Source organism: Dipteris shenzhenensis, chromosome 19, assembly GCF_047967505.1.
Source record: "Dipteris shenzhenensis isolate YYH24624 ecotype China chromosome 19, Dip_SZ_1.0, whole genome shotgun sequence".
Lineage (NCBI taxonomy): Eukaryota > Viridiplantae > Streptophyta > Polypodiopsida > Gleicheniales > Dipteridaceae > Dipteris > Dipteris shenzhenensis.
The window spans coordinates 40,942,045-40,966,822 of NC_141614.1; the positions used below are offsets into that span (position 1 = coordinate 40,942,045).

Consider the following 24,778-nt stretch of genomic DNA (forward strand, 5'->3'; position numbering starts at 1 on the left):
AATTTTGCAGTTTTGTAGCTTGCATGACATGTATTCATTTTTGTATTACCTTTTAATAAAAGATATATAGTGGGGTAGAATGGGGTTGAAACAAGCCCCATTCCAGTCCACTTTTTTTTTGGGGGAAACACAATGTCAGGGCCTGCTAGCCATACTGATGTTGCCAAATACTATTTGATTTTGTTGGGACCCAATGCCAATATGATGCATAATTTGTAATGGACATATTGACAAACATACCTACATTTTTCCCAGCAGCAACCCCAAAAAAAATCCCAACGTAAATATGTGTCAAAAATCTTCCAATATCTTGCATTGTTTGAGATTTTCAATAAATAGTGCTCAATTAAAAAAGTTAAAAGAAAGTTTCTTTGTGTACTTGACATGGTTTTGACCTTATCAAACAACATTGCTCAAAAAATAAATGTAAAATCAATGTTGCTTTGAGCCCCACCACCTTTATGCATGTGAAGTTAATATTCTTTTGAATATAATTTTGGTAAACCCTTCCTCCATGCCTTCAAGGGCATTTGGTAATAAACTTTTCCTCCTTACCTTGAAGGCTTTTGACCCTAAAGTTTTCATTGGTAAGTTTTTTAGCATTGCCTCATTAGAGGAGTGCATTAATATCCACTGGGAAATTACTTAGTGCACTTTTCCACGAGTTTTTTTGTGTTTCCTTCTGTTAAGGATAATGTAGATTGCACTATTCTAGAGACGACTATAAGGGCATACTACATTTAATGTACATACTCATCGTTATGTACAAATAGAAATCTCTTGTACACTCCACTCCAATCATATCATGCTCTATTTTTCGCGTGTGAATGCAAGCCCTTACTTCCATTAAGGCAACAAGCCTCTCCTTGAGGCATCTTCATCCTTCTTAATAACCATCTTGTAGAGATCCTTTTTTATCATTCAGACCTTCACTTGTGTTCAATTGAGTATTGGACTTCATGGATGCTCTTCTGGGTTTTGTACCATTCATTCCACTTGACAAGACGAATCGAAAAGAGATATAAGAATATATTCTTAGCTTCATGCATTGGCAAATGATTCAAGCTCCTCCAAGCCTACTCTTTTCTTTTGAGATTAGGATCAATGAGCCACTATTTAGTTCAAGGAAGTGGGAGCTAGCCTGTCTATAGCATGGGATTCCATAAAGCCTTTGGCTCATCCATAAGATAGTGTAAATTAGTTGAGGGTTCATCTACAATAGAGCAAAGGCAAAACACAACATCGATACAATCTACTTTACACACTCTGACAACTATGGCAAAGACTCAACAACAAGCAGCAAATACCTTGCAAGAAAGCTAATAGATGCTTAGACATGGCAACAACTAAGCAACACATGTTGCATAACAACAACAAAGTGCAACAAGCACAACAAGCAAGCTAAAATGACCATCCAACAATGACTCTACACAAGTAGAGGTGACCAAGCAAAACACAAGTGACGTTAACAATTCTCTGAATGTGACTACAACTCAACAACAACACAGGACTCTAGCAAAGTGACTCAAGTGACACTTGAGCAATACACATAGACATGCCTACAGTGACACAAAGAGCATGATAGCAAACAACAACACACCAATGCAATGCAAGGAGCAACGACACACACGTAACAAAAGCAAGTCAATGTAGTAGAACAAGAAAGCAACAAAGGATACAACGAACAACAAAGTGAGCATTAAGCAAGCCAAGGCACACAACAAGGACATGAATAGGCGCATAATAAAAGTGAGTCAATGTAGTAGAACAATAAAGCAATAAAGGACACAACGCACAACAAAGTGAACATCAAGCAAGTCGAGGCACACAACAACGACATAACTAGATGCAAGACATCATCTATTAAATGACCTCCCTAAGCACGACAAGAAAGAGCTACAACAAGGAGCTACTCATGGCCATATACAATTAGTAATGTGACACAATAGATAGGTACAGGACATAAACAATATCTACAAGGATACAAAGCGCCAAGTACACACAGGCAGCAATGCAAACACATACTTTAACACCTACAATAGCTCAAAGCAAAAGAAAGAATAGCCAAGCAATAAAAAAATAGACAATAGGAGGAGGTGTGAACACGCCATAATGATAGCCACACAATGATGACCAACTGTGACCAAAACCGAGCTCCACCTTCCTCCTCTCTATCTTCTTGAGCACCATTGTTGACCCCCTTCATTGTCTTCATCCAGCCTTTCTTCCCCATAGCTTCCGTGAAACAACACAAAAGCCACTTTACTAGCTCAATAGACTCCCCTTACATCATGTTGTGATGTCAATAACCATGTAAGCAATGCCACATCAATTCCACTGGTGTCAGCCCATTTGGATCTATCATCGATGTTCACATTCATACATTTGACATATACCACCTCAATACTTTAGTGGTGGGCAATTCATCACATCGGTGATAAAGATCTTCCTTTGGATTTAAGACAATTCCACACATATTTGCACTTCACATGCCACTAACATAAAGTCACTTTTGTTGACTATTCTTAGGCATCGAATCTTATACGCATACATTAGCCTTATGCAGCTTTGCCTTGGCTATTCTAGACACATTGTTGTCATTCTCTTATTATGGGCTTGATCTTTGGCACACATTGTTCTATCACAACTTGGTTCATAAATTTCTAGTGTACTCTCGTATTGGTCACACATTTTTCTATTCACACATTTCCAATGTACTCTCATATCCACGCAGGTTGGATCATGGTTTACAAAACGATTTGCTTTGAGAGGGACTATTATAGATTAATTGATTGAGTAGAAGCCCCATAGCCATAGCTCATAGCATAAGCTCCACAATACAATGTCCTCATACGTACGCACTTATTCCATTTGTGGGCGTTTGTGCCTCCAAAAGTGAAATGACTAGAAAGGATGGGTTTATGACTACTATTTGAGGATTATTCAAGTGCATGATTACGAAGAAACCAATCAATAACGAGTTAACATTCGTTGTCTTCCATTACCGTTAGCGTTATGCCCTCTCATAGGAGTGTGACATCTATTGACTTTGGTACTAGTGTGGAGTAAGAGTGGAATCCACTAGAGGCTTGTGCATAGAAGGTCCTCGTGTAGTATATACATGCAATGGAACTGAAGGCATTATGGCTCACTAGAGGTAGAACACGCTCTCAAAACCCTACTTCATGGGTAAAAAGCATGGTGATGACGCTTCTTATATAATGCTTGAGATTAATTGTCAATTTACAAAGAAAGCAGCTTGTAAATATACATTGCTATGCTTACTTGGTCATGTGCACTTGTGTTTGTGAAAATGGTAGTAGCTTCTTCTTGGTGAGCCCTGGTTGCATAATAGTGCACAAAAACACAGCTCTAAGTCCTGGCTAGTAAGTAAGTGGGTGCTAGAGAAAAGGCACAAGCCTTCCCTTCCAACTTGCCTTGCTTGTTGCCGTCTGTCGAAACTATTGCTCTGAGGAGCTAGAGATCTTTCAATGAAGACCCCATTGAAAGACAAAAATGCTACAGTGGTGGTTAACACATCGATGTTGCAATACCACCCCTAGGTGAGTAGAGGGGGTTGCATGTGATGAAAATTTTGGGATTCGATCATGCTATCGCTTAGTTTGTGTGACAATGATTTTTCTTCCTTGGCCCCTACATACGCCCGCTTACACATTGATGATGGCCAACTAAGAGGAGCCAATGGCTCGTGACCTACGTTGTTGTTGGGGTTTAGAATACGGGTAGCGAGCTCAGGTGGGCGAACAGTTGAGCTGTCACCACTGCCCGACGTGAAGAAATACGAGGTGATGAGAAAAATTAGGCTGGCCGGCCATCCTCCAAAAAGGCTTGGATCCTAGTTGGCCCGATAAGAGAGATGGGCTCGGGCACTGACATAAGAGTTGTGTTCGGCCCAATAAGGCGAGCAAATGCAATGCCAACTTCCTCCTCGAACGATTACATGATTGGCCCATTCCAAGTCTTCCACCAATCACAAGGAGGGTGTGAACCACGACAAGCGGCGACCATCTCCGAGGTGGGGGGGAGAGTGTATTGGCATGGTTAAACAAAGGTCTCAATAAAAGCAAGTCAAAGTAGGGAGGCCTGAGGCAGGCAGGTCAAATCTAGCGACGTTGAGTGCCGGATATCTGGGCCTCCTCTTTCTGTCGTCTTCTTTAAAATCTAACATCTACCTTTACCTTCCCTCTTCATTGCACACATAATTCCAAACCAAATTTTGGGAGCGCAACTTCTACAAGAAGACCAGTTCGACCACCAAAAGCTTTGAGGATTAGCAGGAAGTGGAACACTCGGCGGATGGAGACTAGGTCGACGCATTCGCATCCTCTTTCCTTATCCCTTTTGTTCTCAGTTGTCACTCCTCTCAAACTCCCCTTGCCCGAGCACATACCTTTACAAGCTTTGCAACCACTGCCTCGCCAACAGAATTTTGGTCCGTTATGAATTTGGACCCCCTTCATTGATGGCTTTCGGAAACGTGCACGCTCGGAGTGGCATAGGTGAGACCTATGATGTCAAGGGGACTAAATTGCTTCCGAGCTCTTCCCCGTTTCCTAAGGATTAGTTATTCAAACTCGTCATGCGAAGATCACACCACTGTGCCCTCGGAGGTGTGCACCTGAAACCTACTATATTATGTTCAACTTAGTGCCTGGCACACTTTCATGTTCTTTGCGTTTCGATATCATTCACCTCTGTGTTTGGCTCAGTTTGTCTCTTACTTCGTCTTGCAAACCTCGAGTTGCTTCACTATCTGGCATGGCTCATTGGTACGTATCTGGTATGGCTCGTGCCACTAGAATTTGGAGCATGCTCCAACTTATTGATGCTTGCGTCTGTTGAAGTGACGGATAGGTCTAAGGTTGGTCGACATTGATCATCTCAGCCCGTTCGCATATCATTCATTCTTGCCCAATGGATATGGATCAATGAAGTCCTGCTTACGCCACCCTCCTGAAGTGCTTCCCTCTTATTTCGCAAAGCAATATGATTGCTGTTGTCCTCAGTGAGTATTTCTGACAAGTCTGTGGACAGTTCTTTTTTGTGTGACATTATTCTAGGGAGTGTCCAATTCGAGGAGAAACAATTCTCCTTTTTTTGAGACACAAGTTATAAGTGTGTTTTTTTCGGAGAGAACGTCCAAATGTATAATTTATTGAAAACATTCAAATGTCGTAGTTCTGATCAGAGATCTTGTCTCTGGCGTAAGGGAATGTCACGAATTTGTCGTCAACTTAGTCTAGTTGTGTGTGTTACATATGGGATATTACTTTATTTCAACAAAGCTTGTTGTGACTTATCAGTTTTGATATGTTCTGAACACCAAGACAGATTGATAAATGACATATTTTCAACATAGAAATACTGAAAAGGTGCTTTCAATCATATTCTCAGGTTTTGCCTGTTTCAGTTTTGCCCTGGGTGGCAGATAACTAGGCTAAGCTAAAAATCTTTTAGGGCCAAGCTAACTGTCATATTGCATTGTTGCCATACTAGATGAAATATAGTCACAATGTTTTGAAACATATGTCGTCAAAGCCTTTCACAAATCCCCTGAAGCTTCAAAACCTGGCCTTGTACTTGGGTGCAGCAACCTCATTTATGGTAGGTCACAACACCAAAAGACTAGCCAAAAACATGGCTTGCAGGTTTGAAGTTGAAACTCAAGTGTGCGTTTAAATCCATTTGGCCCACAGAGGCCAATTAACCTATTTGCAAGCATATTTTAATTTCTTGAACATATTTTGGGTTTTGAAATTTACATGACTTTGTTTTTCCAAGAGTATGTTAATCTTTGAACTTATGGTTTAAAGTTCTCTAGGGGCGCATATTGAGCTATTTATAAATTCACATTACTTTGCTCTCATGTTGAGGGGGGAAGATGGGGGAGGGCTACAGATTAATTGTCCAAAAGGAGGAGGCTCTGCTCAATAAAAGATTCGAACTTACTATGAACTGTTACAGATATGAGAGCCTTTGCCACATAGATATGGAGCATTATGTTATGCCTAAAGGAACAAACAGTTTATAATTATATCCACCGCTTGCCCCCTCCTTTATTAATATTGCTCTACCCACTTCGCCGTCACACTTCATATTTCACCTATCCCTTCAGTGTACTATGTCCCCCCTTCGTTCATGTCTCTTGTTAGGTTAATTGCCCGCTTCCTTCTCTACTCCCACTTCCCACTAATCAAACAGAGAAACAATTTTTTGTTGAGTAGGGGGACCCGGGGACACACTCGAGCTTCAATAATGGGACCAATCGTCCAAAGTAAACTTGGAAGGCCCACATTCCAATATAGCGCATGTGGGCTAAAATAGGATTGAGTGCATTGTGTATTCAATCCCAAAGTCATTTTATGACTTCAAATTGAGAAGTGTGATGAAAGCAACAAAAAGTAACCAAAATGTGTACCCACAAAATGATACTAACTGCCCATGTTAATTTGCAGATACTAAATATAAATTGCCTTGATATGAGAAACCAAATAATGAAGTCCAAAAATTTTTAGAAACGAGAGTTTACAGCTATGATACATCATCAATCTCAATCACTCATGCTAATAAAGAACCCAATACAAAGCATTAGAAAAACTCGAATTCTTTTTTGGGACCGAGGCCCATGTGTCAACACATACAAAAGGTTTCAAATGTGTGCACATGTAACATGCAATGGTTAATGATCGTGTAATCGCAGGGAGACCTTCTTTAAACCTTATTGCTTGTAGATACTAAATATAAATTGCCTTGATATGAGAAACCAAATAATGAAGTCCAAATTCCTTAGAAACTAGAGTTTATAGCTATGATACATCATCAACCTCAATCACTCATGCACAAAAAGAACCCAATACAAAGCATTAGAAAAACTCAAATTCTTTTTTGGGACCAAGGCCCATATGTCAATGCATACAAAAGGTTTCAAAAGTGTGCACATGTAACATGCAACGGTTAATGTTCGTGTAATCGTAGGGAGACCTTCTATAAACCTTATTGCGAGGCGTATGTGTATGCTCCACATAGAGGAAGAGAGAGATAGAGATTAGGGTTAGGTAAATGGAGTTGACAACTGATTGGGTCCCTCTACCCAGCGAGGGCCCCCTCCCCCAATGTAGGGGAGAATTTGCTTTAAACTTGGAGAACTTGAAAATACAAAAGACACTTCTCACGAGTGCACGGAGATGCAACTCTGGAGATGACACCTTGAACACGGAGAGCTGACCCATAGATGCGTGAGAAACAGATCAGCCACAACCAAGGTCCCAATGCTGCCCGCATTGACAATGTAGACCACTGTGCGAGGCTATCGAAGAGGCTTGTGCTGTCCACGGGCATGCAGTAGAACTGTGTGAGTGAGAGAGGTGAACGGATGTGAAATTAAGGATGGAAAGAGCTGAGGTATGGAGCTGAGAGGCTGAGAGATGAACTGAGTGAAAGCTGGGAGACGAGACCCACATGTCAGCCCATGTGCTACCCATGTGGCAGCCCCATGCCTACTCCTATCAATCTATGGTCCACCCCCCGATGCACTCCACATATGGGGGCCACAGGTGTCACGGGGACGTGAAGTTATGAGGTGCACACACTAGGCCTACTTGCTAGGGGCAAGGCAAGGTTTAGAGGGGTCTTAAAGTTAGGCCCAAGGAAACCAATGTTTCACTGGTTTGCAAGGGTTAGAGCATTAATGAGGGGGCCACGTGGCAGCCCCTCATGCACACCTACCCTCTTCCTCTCCTTCCAAGGCAAAAAGCGAGATTTTGGATGTTGGTTTTCTCTCTCTTCTTTTTCACGCATCCCAAGGTGAAGAGGGCATGCCATACGAAGTCCAAGGAAGGCTTGACTCCTTGCATTTTTGGCCTGCACGCATCTCGAGGCAGTCCGTACGGCTGTACAGACTGCAAGAACTGCATTTAAGGTGTCCGTACCAGCTGTACAGTGCTTTCAATGCTGATGTACGGATTGCTAGCCTGCTGTACGGACAGAACTTTTGATTGGCATGTGAGCCAAGGTGGCTGAATTGCATCAATTGCTGGCTGTACGGAAGAGGTACGCACCCCAAGGCTGATTATACGGAGCATTTATCGCTGCTGTACGGGGTGTTTCACGACTCCCAAGGCAGGTTGTACGGACATTAATCTGCTGGCAGAGGAGCTTGATCCCAATGCCCTTTTTCAGTTACAAATGCAAAGTGCAGTGGGAGCCCTATCACAGCTGCAACAGACTTTCATGGAGATTATGCAAGCTTCTCCTGGTAGTAATGCTCCCCCTGGAAGCAAAAGACAGCTGAGAAGAAGCAGACAACGCATAAGAAGACTCAGAGGCATGTATCTTTCAGTAGACAGCCACCAGCGATGCCCACAGTCACCCCTGTAGCGGGTAATGTCAATACTTTTCATTCAGTTAATCAAGGACAGCAAGTCCTCCCTCAGCCCATGACCCATCTAGGATATTTTGGCGGAGGATCAGTTTTTCAGTCAATGGTGGGACAGCCCACCGAAGGGCTTAGTATGCCTAGTACATACTTGGGTAGTTTCCAGCCAGGAATGCAGAATTTGCAGCAGCATATGGAGGGTGGAATGCCCCCTGCAAATGCCAATATGATGTATGCAAACATAGGGATGCAGCCCGGTATGCAGACAGGGATGTCAGGAATGATAAGCAACACTTGGAGTATGCCACAGATGCAGGGAGTGGGGCCTGGAATGCCAAACCCCACCATGGGTACAGTTGGCATGGCTCAGAATGCGGGAGCAATGATGCCCCCACCGTTTTTACAGGCCCCCGTTTATGACAATCTCACCCCTAAAGGCAAATTGAAAGATTATAAGGAGGGAGGGGCAGCTGTGAAGTTTGAAACCTTCAATGGGATGCAGGACAGATTGAAGGCTCTGACATTTGTGCAACAGTTTGATGCAGCCTATTCCGGTGGTCATTTCACAGAGTCTTCCAAGGTACGAAAGGCAGCCACCTTCTTGAAGGGTAACACACTGCAATAGTGGACCAATTTGCTTTTGCAGGGTAAAGCCCCTAACACTTGGATTGAGTTCAAGCAAGTTTTCTCATCTGCTTGGCTCACCACCACTTTTGAAGTGGATATAATGAGAGCATGGCATAAGCTGGATGCCGCAAACTATAAGAATCTTGAAGAGTATAACAAAAGTTCTGGGAGGCCTTATTGCCAGTCAGCTCGTATAGGACCGTATCATTGTCTGAGCAGGTGGAAAAGTATTGTTGTGGGCTGCCAAAGGAGCTTTGCGACTATTGCACCAAGACAAAGGTCTCCAACATATCTCAACGGATTGAGAATGCTACTACAGCCTATGCTCTCATGCAAGGGATGACTCCAGGATTCAAAGGTAAGCAGCAGGATGACTCTTTCACGAAAAAGAAATTTGCCAAGACAACCAAAGTCAAGTTTGATGTGGACCAGCAGCCTAATAGTAAGCCAGTACCAGAGAGAGATTGTCTCCTGAGGAACGGCAAGCCCTATTTGAAGCTGGAAAGTGTTTCCTTTGCAAAGAAGAGGGCCATCAGGCCAAAGATTGCCCCAATCGTAGACGGAAACAACCTATGGGAGCACAAGAAGCAAAAAGGGACAGCCATGCGCGCTAGGAGATTTGTTTTCCTTTGGTAAAAAGCAGTAATATTGGTATGAATAATTGTAACAGCCAGAAATTGGAGAGTCTCCTCTTTCTAGGTTGCTTTGTTATTTGCAGGATGTTTATTCCCTGCTAGCTTTGCATGGTAATTTGCAGGATGGTTCTTCCCTGCTAGTTTTGTTGATTTTTGTATCAGTCGGAAGATGGAGAGTCTCTTCTTCTAGGCTGAATTGTAAATTGCAGAATAAGTAGTCCTTGTTACTGTTGGATTGCTCTTCTTGCCCGGCATGGCTAGAGCAGCACATCCGTGTATCACATGCCCGTTTTGGATGCTCTTGTTGCCCGGCATGGCTCGAGCAGTAAATCCATTTAGTACATGCTGGTTGGCTTTTGATTTGAACCATGAGACAACGATCCAAGTCTACCATAGATCGGCTGAACCGATTCAGCTTGCGGTAGTCTGAAAGGATTTCGAGTACCGGGATCTATGTTCCTAGGATCCATTATTGTGATGTGTGTGTGGTTCAAGTTATTGGAGGCGAGTGAACTAGCAGATTTCACTCAGAGTGGTGTAGTCAACTCAGTTGTTGTGGATTCGGACCTAATGATAACCACTCTTAAGATCTATCTTAAAAAAATATTTTGCACCGTTCAATTGTTCTAAGATGTACGCAATTCATTGGAAACTTATTGCTGATTTTGATCTTATTGAGTGCCCTATAGCCAACACAGTGCTGACTTATCCTTTTTTTGTACAAACAATCACTGAGCCTATCCTAACCTCTCACAGGGCGGGCACACCCACAAGCAAGGCCCTTATTCTCTACCATGTGACATCAGGAGATGTTGACCTCCAATACTTGGCTCGAACCGTCTCAGCACAATCATTGGAAACCTGGTGGGGTTGCTCCCAGGCCACAGGTGCTAGTTATACTCCTCTCGCCTGGTACTGGTACAATAATCCAGCTGGTCCAACTGGTACAACAATCCAACTGATATTGCTGTTGGTGCAAGGTCTGCTTCCCTGCATGGGCACCTGTATCTTAGAGCTATACAGCCCCCTCTGAAGCCCCCTCTCAGGTCCAAATTGATACATTGTCCCCAGATTGATGAGCATCAGGAGCTCTAGTAACAATGGGCATCCAACTGCTCACAAGGATCAATCTACTGTGTTTGGATTCCCGCATTGGCAATCTTCTAACCCATCTGGATCTCCAGCAACTCATCAAACAATTGTTGCAACAGAACACAAGGAAACCCCCTGTGGATGTGCTAGGTCATGACGTCAAAATAAAATGCATGCTGGTAACATGCTACCACCTGAGTCAGTGGGAACAACTTTTCGTGGCTCGAGGTCTTGCTTGAAAACCTACCTCGATTAAAGACTCCTTTGCCACCACACCTATCTGGCAGGTACTGCTGCCCAAACAAACAAGCAATCTTCCATCTGGAACCAAAATGCATGTTGGCAACACATCTTGCCTCGTGGTACTAGAAGGCTTGAACAAACAACTCGGTGACTGCAGCTCACTAGTCCCCTCACTAATCTTTTGAGGACATTGCTGCCAATAATGACCTTTCTGGCCACAACGGTTACATGTACGTGAGGCCTTGAGGGCTTCGCTTTCCTCGGCTGTCGACTTCTTCCTTCCTTTTTGCTTAGCCTCAGGCTGACTGTCATAGGTACGATCTACAAATCTCTCCTCCTGGTCGAGCACCATCAGGACCAGTTCCTCCCAGGTCAACGTATTCATCCTTCCACTGGTTATCAGGATGAATAGAATGCAACGTACTGAGAGGATAGTTGGGACAGCAATGTTATGGCTGTGTCCTCGTATGATATCTGCTTCCTGCTTGAAGGATCTCTTGCTGAAGTTCTTGTAACTTGTTAATGTGCTCCTGCATCGATGAAGACTTCTTGGGATCCAACAATCTCATGTGGATTTCCAAGAGACCCTCTTCATTGGAAAGGCTCTATTGTACAAGGACGACAAATGCTCCTAGGTACTCTTGGCCTCCGTCATATGCTTCACGTGATTAATCACCTGAGGAGTACAGTTGAGAAATATGAAAGACCTTATCCTTCCATTGACACGGTCCCACAGCGGCGATAGTGTCTCGGCCTCCTGCTGCTATAGAATCCCTAGGTTCGATGCAAGGGGATCAGGCTTGTCAACTCCCACCAATATGAAGTTGGCACAATCATGGGACTGTAGTACGGACTCCATCATGACTCGCCAAACATTGTAATTGAGGCCATCCAATTGATGGTCGATCGGAAGGTCGGCAAAACTAGAATTTTTGCCTTGCTCTCCGCCATCTCAGCCAAAGTAGACGTGTCAGAGGGAGGAGAGAACCGAACGGAAAGAGAGTGGATGGGAAAGAAGGTAGAGGGGCGAGTGACAGAAAAAGGAGAAGAGGGGGCTGAAGAAGATGATGAAGATGTGAAGATCCACGCTTTTCGAAAATGCAAATGTGTGCAATGCATGCAGAATTTGAATGCCGATTGGCCCTCCAATGGGGAAGAGCGCCCTCGTGAGAGTACTTGTTTCTTTTTCGACCTACATGCAAGGTGGGAGAGAGATGACGGATGAATGCAATGTGGTAGAAAGAATGCTACGTGAGATTCACAATGAAAGGGTGATACCCTTTCATTAATGTCCCTTGAGATCACTCAAGTTCCATCTTCCCATTTACACCTACCCTTAGCCTATGACCCATGCACCTACCATTCAATGCACTCTAATGCACCCTTTCCCTTTCCTATTGCCCCTAGGACCTAGACACGTGTGTGCACATCTTTATTAATAATCATTGGCCAATGTTACATAGTTTTGGCGGTACTATTTACACCGCTTGATCTATCATAAATACAAACAGATAACCGCACCATCAAATTGGCGCCTAACAATAATAAAGTTCTAATGACTATTAATTAACTAAATAATCATTTCTCTTGTCATGACACTCCCTCCTGCTTGAATGAGCAGAAGTCCTCTTCTGGATTATTGCTTGTCTCTTCCTCTTATGTGCACTTTCTCTTGTTACTTCTGCCATTGCATCGCCTCTTTGTAATCTGCGAGTATCTGTGGAAAATCTGTAAAGAACTCTTCTTCCATCCATTGTGCATCACTAGCTGGCTGGTTTTTAAACTTCAGTAAATACATATATCTCTTCTTTCCACGAGTACTCTTCTCTTTATGGTATACGATCTGTTCCGGAGTAAGAACTTCAGTCCCATCTTCAAGTTCAGGTTCTTCTTGCTGCTGAGTATCCAAAAACGCAGAAGTATCGCCACGGTATCTCTTCAAATTGCTCACATGAAAGATGTTCTTCATACGCCAGTGGGCCGGTAACTTCAGCTCATACGCTCTGGATCCTTCTTCTGGATATAAAGCTGCTGAAATCTGAAATGGACCATAAAACTTCGGTGCTAGCTTGACATGTTTGGTACTTCCTCTCACTGACTTGATTCTTCTTTTATCAATCTTCAATAAAACCCAATCATCCTCCTTGTAATAAACTTCTTTTCTTTTTTTATTGGCTGCCTTGGATTGTTGAACCTGGGCCTTCTTAATATGTTCTTTTACCTGCTCAATAACCTGTGACATATCCTCAGCAAACTGGTCAGCAGCAAAAATTCGCTCCCCCAAGTGTGTTATTGGAGTGGGTAAACATTGCCCATAGATGATTTCAAATGGGGCTTTCTTGGTGGAAGTATGTACAGTGTTATTATAAGCAAACTCTAACATGGGTAAGAACTCTGGCCACCTTCTAGGTTGGTCATGGACATAAGCTCGAAGTAAAGTAATTATGGTTTGATTGGCATTCTCACTTTGTCCATCTCCTTGAGGATGGAAGGCTGTAGTAAATTTCAGTTTGGTTCCGAGATTCTCTAATAGAGCTGTCCAAAAGTTGCTAATGAAACGGCCATCATTATCGGATACAATGGATTTTGGTAACCCATGTAACCTGAAGATTTCCCTAATGAATAACCTTGCTGTTTCAGGAGCAGACAACTCTTTTTTACAGGGAATAAAATGAGCTTGTTTACTCAGCCTATCTATAACAGTGAAAATCTGCTCAAACTGACCAACCTTGGGGAAACCAGACACAAAATCCATTGTAATGTGTTCCCACCTTTCGGAAGGAATAGGCAAAGGCTGCAAAAGACCAGCAGTCTTACTTGTGTCAGATTTAATGCGCTGACATACGTCACATTGTTGAACAAAGGTCGAAACTTCTTTGCGAAGTTTAGGCCAATGGAAGTATCTCTCAATATTGTCAATGGTTCCTCTAATACCTCTATGTCCAGAATATGGACTCGCATGTAACTCACTCATGACTAGATACCGAAATGTTTTGGGTACACATATGGCACGTCCCAAAAATAAGTATCCATCCACGATGGAATAAGCTTCTAAATCCCCAACCTCATTACGTTGAATCTTCCCATAAATGTCAGCGAAGTCCTCATCTAAAGGATAAGCTTCAACCATTGCTCCTAATGATTTCTCCTTAATCACAGAAACGTGATTAACTTGGGGCCGTCTACTCAAAGCATCAGCTACTAAATTCTCCTTTCCCGGCTGATATTCGATATTTGGTTGCCCAAAGGATTGAATATATTCAGCCCATTTGATTTGTCTTGAAGAGACAATGGGTTGAGAGAACAAGTGCTTGATACTTTGATGGTCAGTCTTAATCTTGAAAGCAGAACCATATAAATAATGCTTCCATAACTTTAGAGCATGAATGACTGCCAATAACTCCTTCTCATACGTGATATATTTCAATTCAGCCCCTTGAAGTTTTCTACTCTCATAGGCAATGGGATGCCCTCCTTGCATCAACACTGCCCCAATCGAGGTACCACTTGCATCCGTACATACAACAAAGAACTCTTTGTCCATGTCCGGAAGTGTTAACACTGGTGCAGTCACTAATGTTCTCTTAAGCTCCTCAAAAGCTACCTGGTGAACCTCTCCCCACTCATACAAGGAATGCTTCTTCAATAAATCTGTTAGTGGGGAAGCAAGACGTGCAAAATTCTTAATGAATCTGCGATAATAACTACACATCCCTAGGAAGGATCTCAGCTCATGTATGTTTTTGGGTATTGGCCATTCAATTATGGCCTTGACCTTTTTAGAGTCAACCCGAATTCCCTCGGCAGACACAATGTGTCCCAAATACTCTATTTCTGTCTTGAAAAACTCACTCTTCTTGATATTTAGGAACAATCGATCCTTCCTTAGGAGCTCCATCACCTTAGCAAGGTGATCCTTATGCTCTTCCTCATTCTGGCTGAACACTAAAATGTCATCAAAAAAGACTATGACAAATTTTCCCAAGTAGGGTCGCAAAACCCTTCTCATCAGCCTACTAAAAGTGGCTGGAGCATTAGTTAGGCCAAAAGGCATGACCAAAAACTCATAATGTCCAGTGAGAGTGCGAAAAGCTGTCTTATGTTCATGCCCAGCTTTCATACGAAGTTGATGATAACCAGATTTCAAATCCAATTTGCTAAAAACTTTAGCACCTTTAAGCATATCCAATAAATCATCCACTCTTGGAATCGGATACCGGTTCTTAATCGTAAGTTTATTCAAAGCACGGTAATCTATACACATACGATATGATTCATCCTTCTTCTTAACCAATAATACAGGTGCTCCAAATGGAGAACTGCTTGGTCGAATCAGGCCTTTTTGCAACAGATCTTCAATTTGTTTTTCTACCTCCTCCATTTCTATCCTGTTCATCCTATATGGGGCTCTACATGGAGGGGAAGCTCCTGGCTCTAAGTCTATGGCATGATCATCTTCTCTCTCCATGGGCAATTCGAATGAGTCATCTCTTGAAAATCGATCCTCATAAGCTCTAAGGAACTCATTTCTCTTCCGATCTTCTTTTGAGATATGAAGATCTCGTGAATCCCGTATATACACAAGATTACAATCTACCCCTCTTTTTACCAATCTTTTGGCTTGGGTAGGAGTAATCAATGGAATTGTATACACGTCCCGATCCCCTACGATCCTTATGTTTTCATCCTTATGTACAAAGCAACAATGATGAGTATGAGGATGAATAGCAGGGTTAAAATCATACCGCCATGGTTTACCTAGTATCATGTCAACGTCTTGTAAAGGGGCTACTAGAAAATCCCTTCGATCTCTATATTTTTGTATACGAAAAGGAATATTTCGTACTATGGATGTGTCTTCTTCATTGTGTCCCCTAAAAGCTCCTGAAAGCGACATGTTTTTTATAGGTTCTGGTTTAAGATGGAGTAATTTTGCCAATCTATCACTTACTAAGTCATAATTACATCCATCATCTAGGAGAACCACTATTCTCTGTCCATTCACGAATCCATACACCTTAAAAAGATCATGAGGCCCAAAGGTATTGGCTGAATGGACAGCATTCACTATTGGCTCAATAGTCACAGTAGATTTCGAGGGTGACAAGGTAGAAGCCTCACCCTCCTGCTTGGATGCCTTGGCTTTCCCTTTTACTGAATTCGTCTTGGCAATCTTAGCCAAGAGAACGGGACACTTATGCCATACGTGCCCTGGCTTATGTTTCTTACAACCGAAACATTTTCCTTCCTTAATCAACTTCCTCTTCTCTTCGTCAGTCATAGAAGGAAATGGCACCCATCCAGGACGTGATTGGCTATTCACATTCCTTACAAGAGCTTTACCCTTCCCTTTATTATTCTTAAACCGGTTTGGTTTCCTAAAAGTGGGTATATTATTGGTCTTAGATGATGACCCATACTCCTTATTGAAGGGTTTACGAGGATTCAATTTTCTCTCGGCTATTTCAGCCAGCTTAGTGAGGTCCTTAAGCGTGGTCGGGTTAAACATTTCAACCTCGTACCTTACTTTTGGGCTTAAAGCTGCTAAATACTTCTTTCTCCTATCTTCCTCGCTCTTTTCGGGTAACTCTAGAGAGAGTTTCCAAAATCTGGCTGTAAAATCTGCATTACTCTCATTATCGAACTGCCTAAACCTCTCCCAACGAAAGGTTAGGTTCTCTTCATGCCTCGGTGGCATGAAAGTGGTTTTTAGTTGCTCCACAAATTTAGCCCATTCATGAATAGGCTCTTTTCCTGTTTGTGACAAGGACCACCACATTAGAGCATCCTTCTGCAGATGCAATGTGGCAAGAGCAAGCTTCTCTTCCTCGGTCTTGTCTTGATGGGCAAAGTATAGCTCAAAATGACGAATCCAATTGAGGATTTTGTCAGCCTCCCTTGCCCCATCATATTTGGGGAACTCAATTCTCTCTCGCGGTTGGAATTTGGACCTCTTAGAAGGGTTACTCAACTCTTCATCCCCGAAGTTTAAAGTCCTCTTAGTCCCTAATCTTGTCATAATGGACTGCTCAATCATATTGCTAAGCTGGAAAACCAGCTTATCAACAGGAGTCTCCTCTCTTCCTCTTGCACTTGGATTAGAATCCATGTGTATTGGGTTTTGAGTTAAAGGTGTGAACTCATCACCTTGTTCTTGGCTGGTCTCATTTCTTCTTTCATTACGAAAGGAGAACTCCCTATCAGTAGGTTCTTGAAGGAGAGACTGCTGTAAATCTATTTGTGGGTTATCATACTCAAGATGTGTATAACTCTCACCTAATCCATCCTCTTCAAGAGGGGGTGAAGGTGTTCTTTCTCTCTCTCCTTGGGGTAATGGAGGAAAAGGAATAAGTTCATTGTTATATGTCCCTTCCCCTTCCATTCTTTCCTTTTATTAATACAAGAGAGAAAATGTCTTGCTGTAATTTCAAAAAAGAAGGTTTATTTTACAGCAAACTTCAAGTGTTGTAGAGGTGGTGGTACTTATCCGACTCCCGCTTCGTTTGTGTTGAGAAAACACTTAAAATGACCTCCTTACCCTTCTCTTTGAAGCTTTTCTTCTTGTATTTCTGCTGTAAACTGGTACGCTCCGTTTGGGCTACTTGTTTTGAGCGGATTGGAGCTCTAGATACCGTTATAGGGGTTACTTGATGGGTGGATCACTCCCTTAAAATCTTATTCCGATCCGACTTCCGGTTGGGTAGAACGGGAATCCCTTTTTCTCACGGTTTAAGGGTACATTCACATTGGGGGGGGGGGGGGGGGCAAAACAGAACACCCCGTTCGCCGTTCGCCGTTGAAGGCCAAAATTTTCAGAAAACCCCCCTTGTCTCAGAACCTCGAGATCGGTCGATCGTGATCCTTTTCCGCCAACCTCTCTTGCGACTTCGGTCGTTCACAACTGTCGCCCTCTTCTCGTCCCGTTCGTGGATCGTCACCGCTCTGATACCAAATGTGAAGATCCACGCTTTTCGAAAATGCAAATGTGTGCAATGCATGCAGAATTTGAATGCTGATTGGCCCTCCAATGGGGAAGAGCGCCCTCGTGAGAGTACTTGTTTCTTTTTCGACCTACATGCAAGGTGGGAGAGAGATGACGGATGAATGCAATGTGGTAGAAAGAATGCTACGTGAGATTCACAATGAAAGGGTGATACCCTTTCATTAATGTCCCTTGAGATCACTCAAGTTCCATCTTCCCATTTACACCTACCCTTAGCCTATGACCCATGCACCTACCATTCAATGCACTCTAATGCACCCTTTCCCTTTCCTATTGCCCCTAGGACCTAGACACGTGTGTGCACATCTTTATTAATAATCATTGGCCAATGTTACATAGTTTTGGCGGTACTATTTACACCGCTTGATCTATCATAAATACAAACAGATAACCGCACCATCAAATTGGCGCCTAACAATAATAAAGTTCTAATGACTATTAATTAACTAAATAATCATTTCTCTTGTCATGACAGAAGAGGCTTGGCGCCTATGTACCTTCACACCTTTGCCGTCTTGACCCTCAAGAACTCCTTTTGAATCTAAAAACACCCTTCAACAACACGCCTTCATTGACACTCGTATGGTCCACACTCCTCCTCACAAAACACCTCCGAACAGACACTTCCGAACAGCAGCCCTAGAACTCCTCTCAGTTTGCTACTCAACACTCCCTCGACTCCTTGCGTCTCTAACCAACCGTGGCTTTGATACCATTCGAGAAGTGCATCGGATCTGAACAGAAATGGAGAGAGAGAGAGAGAAAACCTCACACACACAAAACTGAGACGGAGAAGAGAAAACACAAGAGGCTGCAAGGGATCTTAGGACAAAATCCCAAACCGGTGGGGAAACCTCTGCTATAAAAGGCAAGACCACTCCACAATGAAATGCTGAACAACAATGGGTGGGGTGTCTATATATAGCCTCACCACCCCTACAAGTCAGCTGCGTTAAAGGGGGATGACCGCTTGCTCTAGGGGCCAACAGGGGCTGCCTCGTGCCCTACACACCTTGACCAATAGGCCTAGGTGGCCGACCATCAGGTCAGCCCACCTCAGCCTAAGAAAGGCCTCTAGAAGTGCAGCTCTTCGGGTCTAGGGGAAGCTACACAGGCCCACAACACTGCCGAGCAACATGCACCTGAGCAGGGGCTCACATGTGGCAACCAGCTGGCCTAGATGGACCCCCAGGTGGGGCCTCTATAGTGGGCAGATCTGCCCTATTTTACTCTACCCTCTTTGGGGCGGGCACACCCACAATAAAGGCCCTCACTCAGCCTTCCCTAACCTCTCACTGGGCGGGCACACCCACAAGCAAGGTCCTCTCTCCCTACCTAACCCAAACATGTGACATCAGTAGATGTTGACCTCCAACAGTAGAAGCCGAGCTTTAAGGTCAAACACAAACGTATCCCATACAAAACTAGTGACATGTGTGGTGGGGTCAGTATGGCTACTGGCACAATGTTGCCACCATGTAACCGCCTCATCGGTCAAATGATGGGGCAGTGGGGCTGCTAGGTGGACTTTGTCTTGTTCGTCCTAAGTGCGTGCTACTGGAAAGTGAGCAACAAACGTGAAAAATTTGTAAAATAGCTGAGTGGTCACACTTCCATCATATTTCGTGAAGTTCGGCGTAGACCGGGTGAGTGGAGTAACCTTGGCTAATGTTGAAGCTAGTGTGGTTATGGGAATAGCTGCATTCATGCTAGCTTGCATAGTGGGCAACATCTGTTGGTGCTGGAGCAACATGGCTTCCCGGTCGAGTTTATGCTGCTTCTCGGTTTGGGCCATCGCGTCGCATCTAAGCGCCTCCTTGTGCTTGTGCTCCTCGCGCATCAATAAGAGCAGTTTTTTGAAATCCAAAATTCCCTCGCCTTCTTCTAGACTTTCTCCCTCTGTTTCTTTTTTTTCTTGGAGCTGCTTCTTTGTCTTCTCCAACTGTCTTCTTTTTTCTTCCAGCTACCATGAATTTTCTTCTAGCTAGGACAGGAGTAGTCGATTTTGTTCCACAAGCTTCTCCAACATTTCTTGAGTTTTTAGCGAAAGCGTACTCTTTTGACTGTCTTTGTCTTCTTTGAAGTCGAGCTCCCGCTTCTCTTCTCTTCTCTGTTGCTCCATGATGCTGGTATGTGTGGCCTTTCTAGATCTCAACACAACCATGCACTCACGGTAGTATAAGCTAGATTACAGACCGAAGCTCTGATACCAATGTAACATGCAACGGTTAATGATCGTGTAATCATAGTGAGACCTTCTTTAAACCTTATTGCAAGGCGTTTGCGTATGCACCACAAAGAGGAAGAGAGAGAGGGTTTAGGGTTAGAGAAATGGAGTCGTTAACCGATTGGGTCCTTGTACTCATTGAGGGTCCTTCCCCCAATGTAGGGGAGAATTTGCTTTAAACTTGGAGAACTTGAAAATACAAAAGACACTCCTCATGAGTGCACGGAGATGTGACTTTGAGGATGGCACCTTGAACAAGGGGAATTGACCCGCAAATGTAGCCACAACCAAGGCCCCAATGCCGCCCACATTGACAATGCAGACCACTGTGCGAGGCTATCGAAGAGGCTTGTGCTGTCCACAGGCATGCAGTAGAACTGCATGAGTGAGAGAGGTGTACGGAGGTGAAACTGAGGACGGAAAGAATATGGAGCTGAGAGGCTGAGAGATGAAGTGAGTGAAAGTTGAGAGATGAGAGCTGTGCAAAAGTGCAAAACTAAAAGAAAAAGCTGCTGAAACAGAACTCAAACCTCCCTACTTGTGCTGGCTCAAACCCCGGACTGTTGTGTTGTGAATCACCCTCTGCTTGGGCCTGATCTGTACGGCAGCTTTCAGCTACTGTATGGAGGATTGTTGGAGGAAAGGAGCTGCACAAGGGGCTGAAAGAGGCCCTGGAAGGCTGAGGATTGAATGAGGAATGAGGGGGCAAGGCCCCCTTTAAATAGGGGGCTGTAGGGCTGACCCAGCCAGCCCAAATAGGCCGACCAGCAGCTGGTTCGCTGGTTGTCTGGCTGGTAGGGCTCATTTCAGCAGCCCTATGGGCTGATTGGCTAGGCGCCCAGGCTGTCTATAAAATGTGCCTGCCCCAGCCCATTCCCTACACCTAGTGCTTGCCTTTGGGGCCCCTACCATGGGCTGCACCTTCCCTCATCCATAGGCCAGCGGCCAGCCTTTGGGGTTCCTAGCCTAGGCTTGGACGTAGACTTAACTAAATCCTAAGACGGAAACAATATTCCTACTATTGTCCAGTGGATACGAGTGAACACAGACTTGTCCTAAAGTTTGAGAGCTTGACCTACGTAGCTCATGCTTGACTGTCCCTGGACTAAGGCTCACAATGGGGTTATGGCATACGACAAAAGTCACATATTTTAGGGATCTATTAGCACTTGTTGATGTAGCCAGTGTGTCACCTTGCACCCAAGTGCAGGGGTGCATGTGACAGCACATTTTGAATGATGTAACAAACCACTTATTTTTGTAACTATGAGTTGAAAATAACAATTTAGTGGTAAAAGGATTTGGAGGGCATTATTCGAATTGAGTAGAGTTGGGATCATCAGAGATGGTGATCTAGAAACAACAATTACCCTATGGATTAGTACTTGTGTGTTTGCTGAAATGTCCATGGTCATGGTTTGTGTGTATTTCTTTGCAATGGGACTGTCCATGGTTTGTGTGTATTTCTTTGCGATGGGACTCAATTTAAAAAGCCTAAATGTATATGACTGACATTTCTTATTGTCTTTGCTTGAAAAACGTGACCCTAATACTCTATGATGCAACTGGCGTACCATGCTTTTCTAGTTTGGGCAATAGTTCCAGAAGTCAAGATGCATTTGTTTAGGTATCTTTCTATGTTGGAAGAACTTAATATGTATTTCAGAAACCTCTTTTGATTGTTTAACAATGAATTATTGAGATTCCATGGAGCAATGTACATGTACATAGTAGATGTGTACAGTGATATAGTGGTATTGCGTACTTTAGGTTCCTCACTCATCATAAAGCTCCAAAGAGAACAGTTTGTGCCATCTAATTTATCCTCTTGAGCGAGGACTGCTAGCACTTAGCCCTTGTATGGCCTTGTAGGTTAGTCTTAGGACTCAGTCAACCCTTAGGTTTACTTCATTGGTCAACCATATGGTTGACTTCGGGGCCATATAGGCCACCCCTTTGTACTTTCTCATTATCCATTTGCAAGTACTCACGTTTGCTTCAGCTTGTTGTTTGCTCTCTTGCATTCCTCTCCGTTTCCATTGCTTCTCGCACCCAATAGTGGTATCAGAGCACATTCATTGCTCTCGGCACCTACTCCCCTTGCTTTGCCTTGACCTTTGCTGCTCCTCAAGCTCACACCATTTGCCTTGTATGTACTCCATCGTGCAGTCATCCGTACAACTCAGCTTGGTAACGACGTAGTCATCCGTACATCATACGGCAGCTCGCCCGTACACCATACGACATTCGTCCGTACATCGTATGGTAGTCGACTGCGTGCAACGTCCGTACATCCTGCGTCACTTCCCTACGGCAATTGTACTTGTGCACAACTTGTCCATATGTTAGCCGTTCAACTGTTCGTTGTCCGTACATTGTCAAAGGCTTGCATTGCTGTCAACCACCTGGAAACTTGTGCCATCATCAGACTGAAGGTTATAGCCATTCGGGTTCTTGGACCAGCTTTCGTGCCACCCACTTCGGATGAGGTGGTTTCATCGTTTATAAATTTGGGGCTTTTTGCTTTCAGCCTCAAATTTGCATTGGAGCTGTATTTTTTCAGGTTCTCAGGCACTCCAATCACTCTATTTGAGTGATTATAGTTGACATTTGTTGTTTTAGCAGTCAAATTTGGGATTTTTTTGGCATTTGGCAGGCATATTGTGGTCTTTGGCAGGACATTGTAGGACATTTTGTCACATTTGCTTTATTCTAGCAAAATTTGGGGCTTTTGGTCATTTGCCCCAATTTTGACATTTTTTGTCTTACTAGAAATGGGGGCTTTTGTCAATTTTGTTGAAATTTGCAGTGACATTGGCTTGGTATAGCCAATTTTGGCCATTTGGCAGACATTGCATGGAGAACATTGACATTGACGTGGAATTGCAGCACATTAAGTCACATTTGCAAGTAGCAGCACAATTTGGATAAATGCACTAATATATGACCTCTAAAAAATTCACTTGCTATGAATTAAGTGGCCCCAACAAGCCAATGCTTGGCCAAATTCTTCACATTTTGGCTGAAATTTGACTTGTGCCTGCAAATAATAATCTCCTTGGCACGAGGGCCAACAAATGCAAACAATAAAGACTCAAAGCCCCAAACTTTGGAGGGAAACACTCCAAATCCAAGCCGAAATGAGGCAAAGCTGAGCAGGACAGTTGCAGCCTGTAAAACATCCAAAGAAATAGTAGTATCCTCTCCAAAATAGCTCCAGAGAGGTTGAAATTGCTCAAGACAGCAATAGATGCGACTTCCAGATAAGGGTTTGCTGTAGGAGCTTCAAAACAGGAGGCAGCCTGTTTGAAATTAAAAAACAGATCCGAAACCTTAAAAATCGGACTGGAACAATTCAAAGCCCTAGAAATGGGTCTGGAAACGCTTCAAAACAGGTCACCCTGGCCAGGAATAGCTGCAACAGCTCAAAATCAGCAAAAAGAACAGCTCCAAATGTTTGCAAGAGATGGTGGGTGCGCAGAAAAAGGACATACAGTTGCTGTACGGCAGCTACATAGGAATCATGAAAACCAGCTTGATAACAGCAACTTCGTAAGAGCCGATTTTCACAAAAATGGGGGTGGCCTGTAGTAGAGCAGCACTAAAAGCTCCCAATGCCAAAATTGGAGGCAGCTGACTGAAATTGAGTTTGCAGCAAGGTTTCTGGCGAAAAATTTGAGGTTTTTCACAACAGAATTGCTTCCTGATGGTGTGGAAGACATGGGAGAACGAGAGGCAATTTGGCTCTGATACCAATTTGTGACAAATGGATGCAGAGTGCACAAAAGTGACGGAGGAACAACTCGCTAAACTGCTGTATTCAGAATGAATGAACGAAGGAGAGTAAAAGGCATGGTACCATGGTGCAGCAAAATATGCGAAGAGAGAGAAAGACAACAGAATCGTGATTGGAGAGAGATTATACTGCACAAGAAAACCTCTGCATATATTGCTGAGAAAATCTCCACATACAAGATAAAATACAATGGGCCAATGTGCCCTTGCCCTTTATATAGGGGGAAGACTTTTGCTGACTTGACGCGATTGGCATTGGTGGGCTGGCCTGTTTAACCCGACCCTAAGGTCGGATGGTTGGTTGGCTGCAACTGGCCCCAACCCCCTCTGTATAGGCTGGCTACTTGTTTTTATAAAACCCTGAAACCCTAGGGTGAAAGCCAAACTAGGGTTGTAGGTCTTTTGGTGCAGGGATCAGATTCAGAGTGGTTCCTCGACCTAGACCCCCGGCTACTCTCCACCGGATCTTGGAGGCTTTGGCTCTACGGGGGAGTTCCCATTAGGTATTTGCAGTGGGACCCTGGAGAGTGGAAGTGGATTGACGCAGGGCATCGAGAGAAGAGCATCCCCTTCTTTTGTTACATGGTAAGTAATGCCAGGAGATTCCAGCTCAGTAGTAGAGGTTGGAGACCTTCCAGAGTTCCTCATTGGGAGACATTTAATATCACTGCGGATTTGCAGAGGTGCTTCTGGAAGAGACTCTGGAAATCCCACAGGAATAGAAAGATCACTCTCTTCTTTTGGCTTTCTATCCATGGTGG

The 24,778-nt window shown here is 43.7% G+C and overlaps 1 protein-coding gene and 1 pseudogene across 7 annotated transcripts in view; both read left to right on the top strand.

Annotated features, from left to right (window-relative positions):
* Nucleotides 1-4,181: 4,181 nt before the first annotated feature.
* LOC147890477 (protein MEI2-like 5) overlaps nucleotides 4,182-24,778 on the top strand; it is a 105,194-nt gene continuing 84,597 nt past the window's right edge. For 6 of the 7 annotated variants that reach the window (XM_087390346.1, XM_087390341.1, XM_087390344.1 and 3 more), the window contains exon 1: nucleotides 4,182-4,631. The gene's annotated coding sequence lies outside the window, so the exon portion shown is untranslated. Of the gene's footprint in view, nucleotides 4,632-4,865; nucleotides 5,027-24,778 lie in introns of all 7 variants that reach the window. The other variant, XM_087390343.1, reaches the window with a different exon arrangement.
* On the top strand, nucleotides 8,376-9,636 carry LOC147890478 (uncharacterized; annotated as a pseudogene).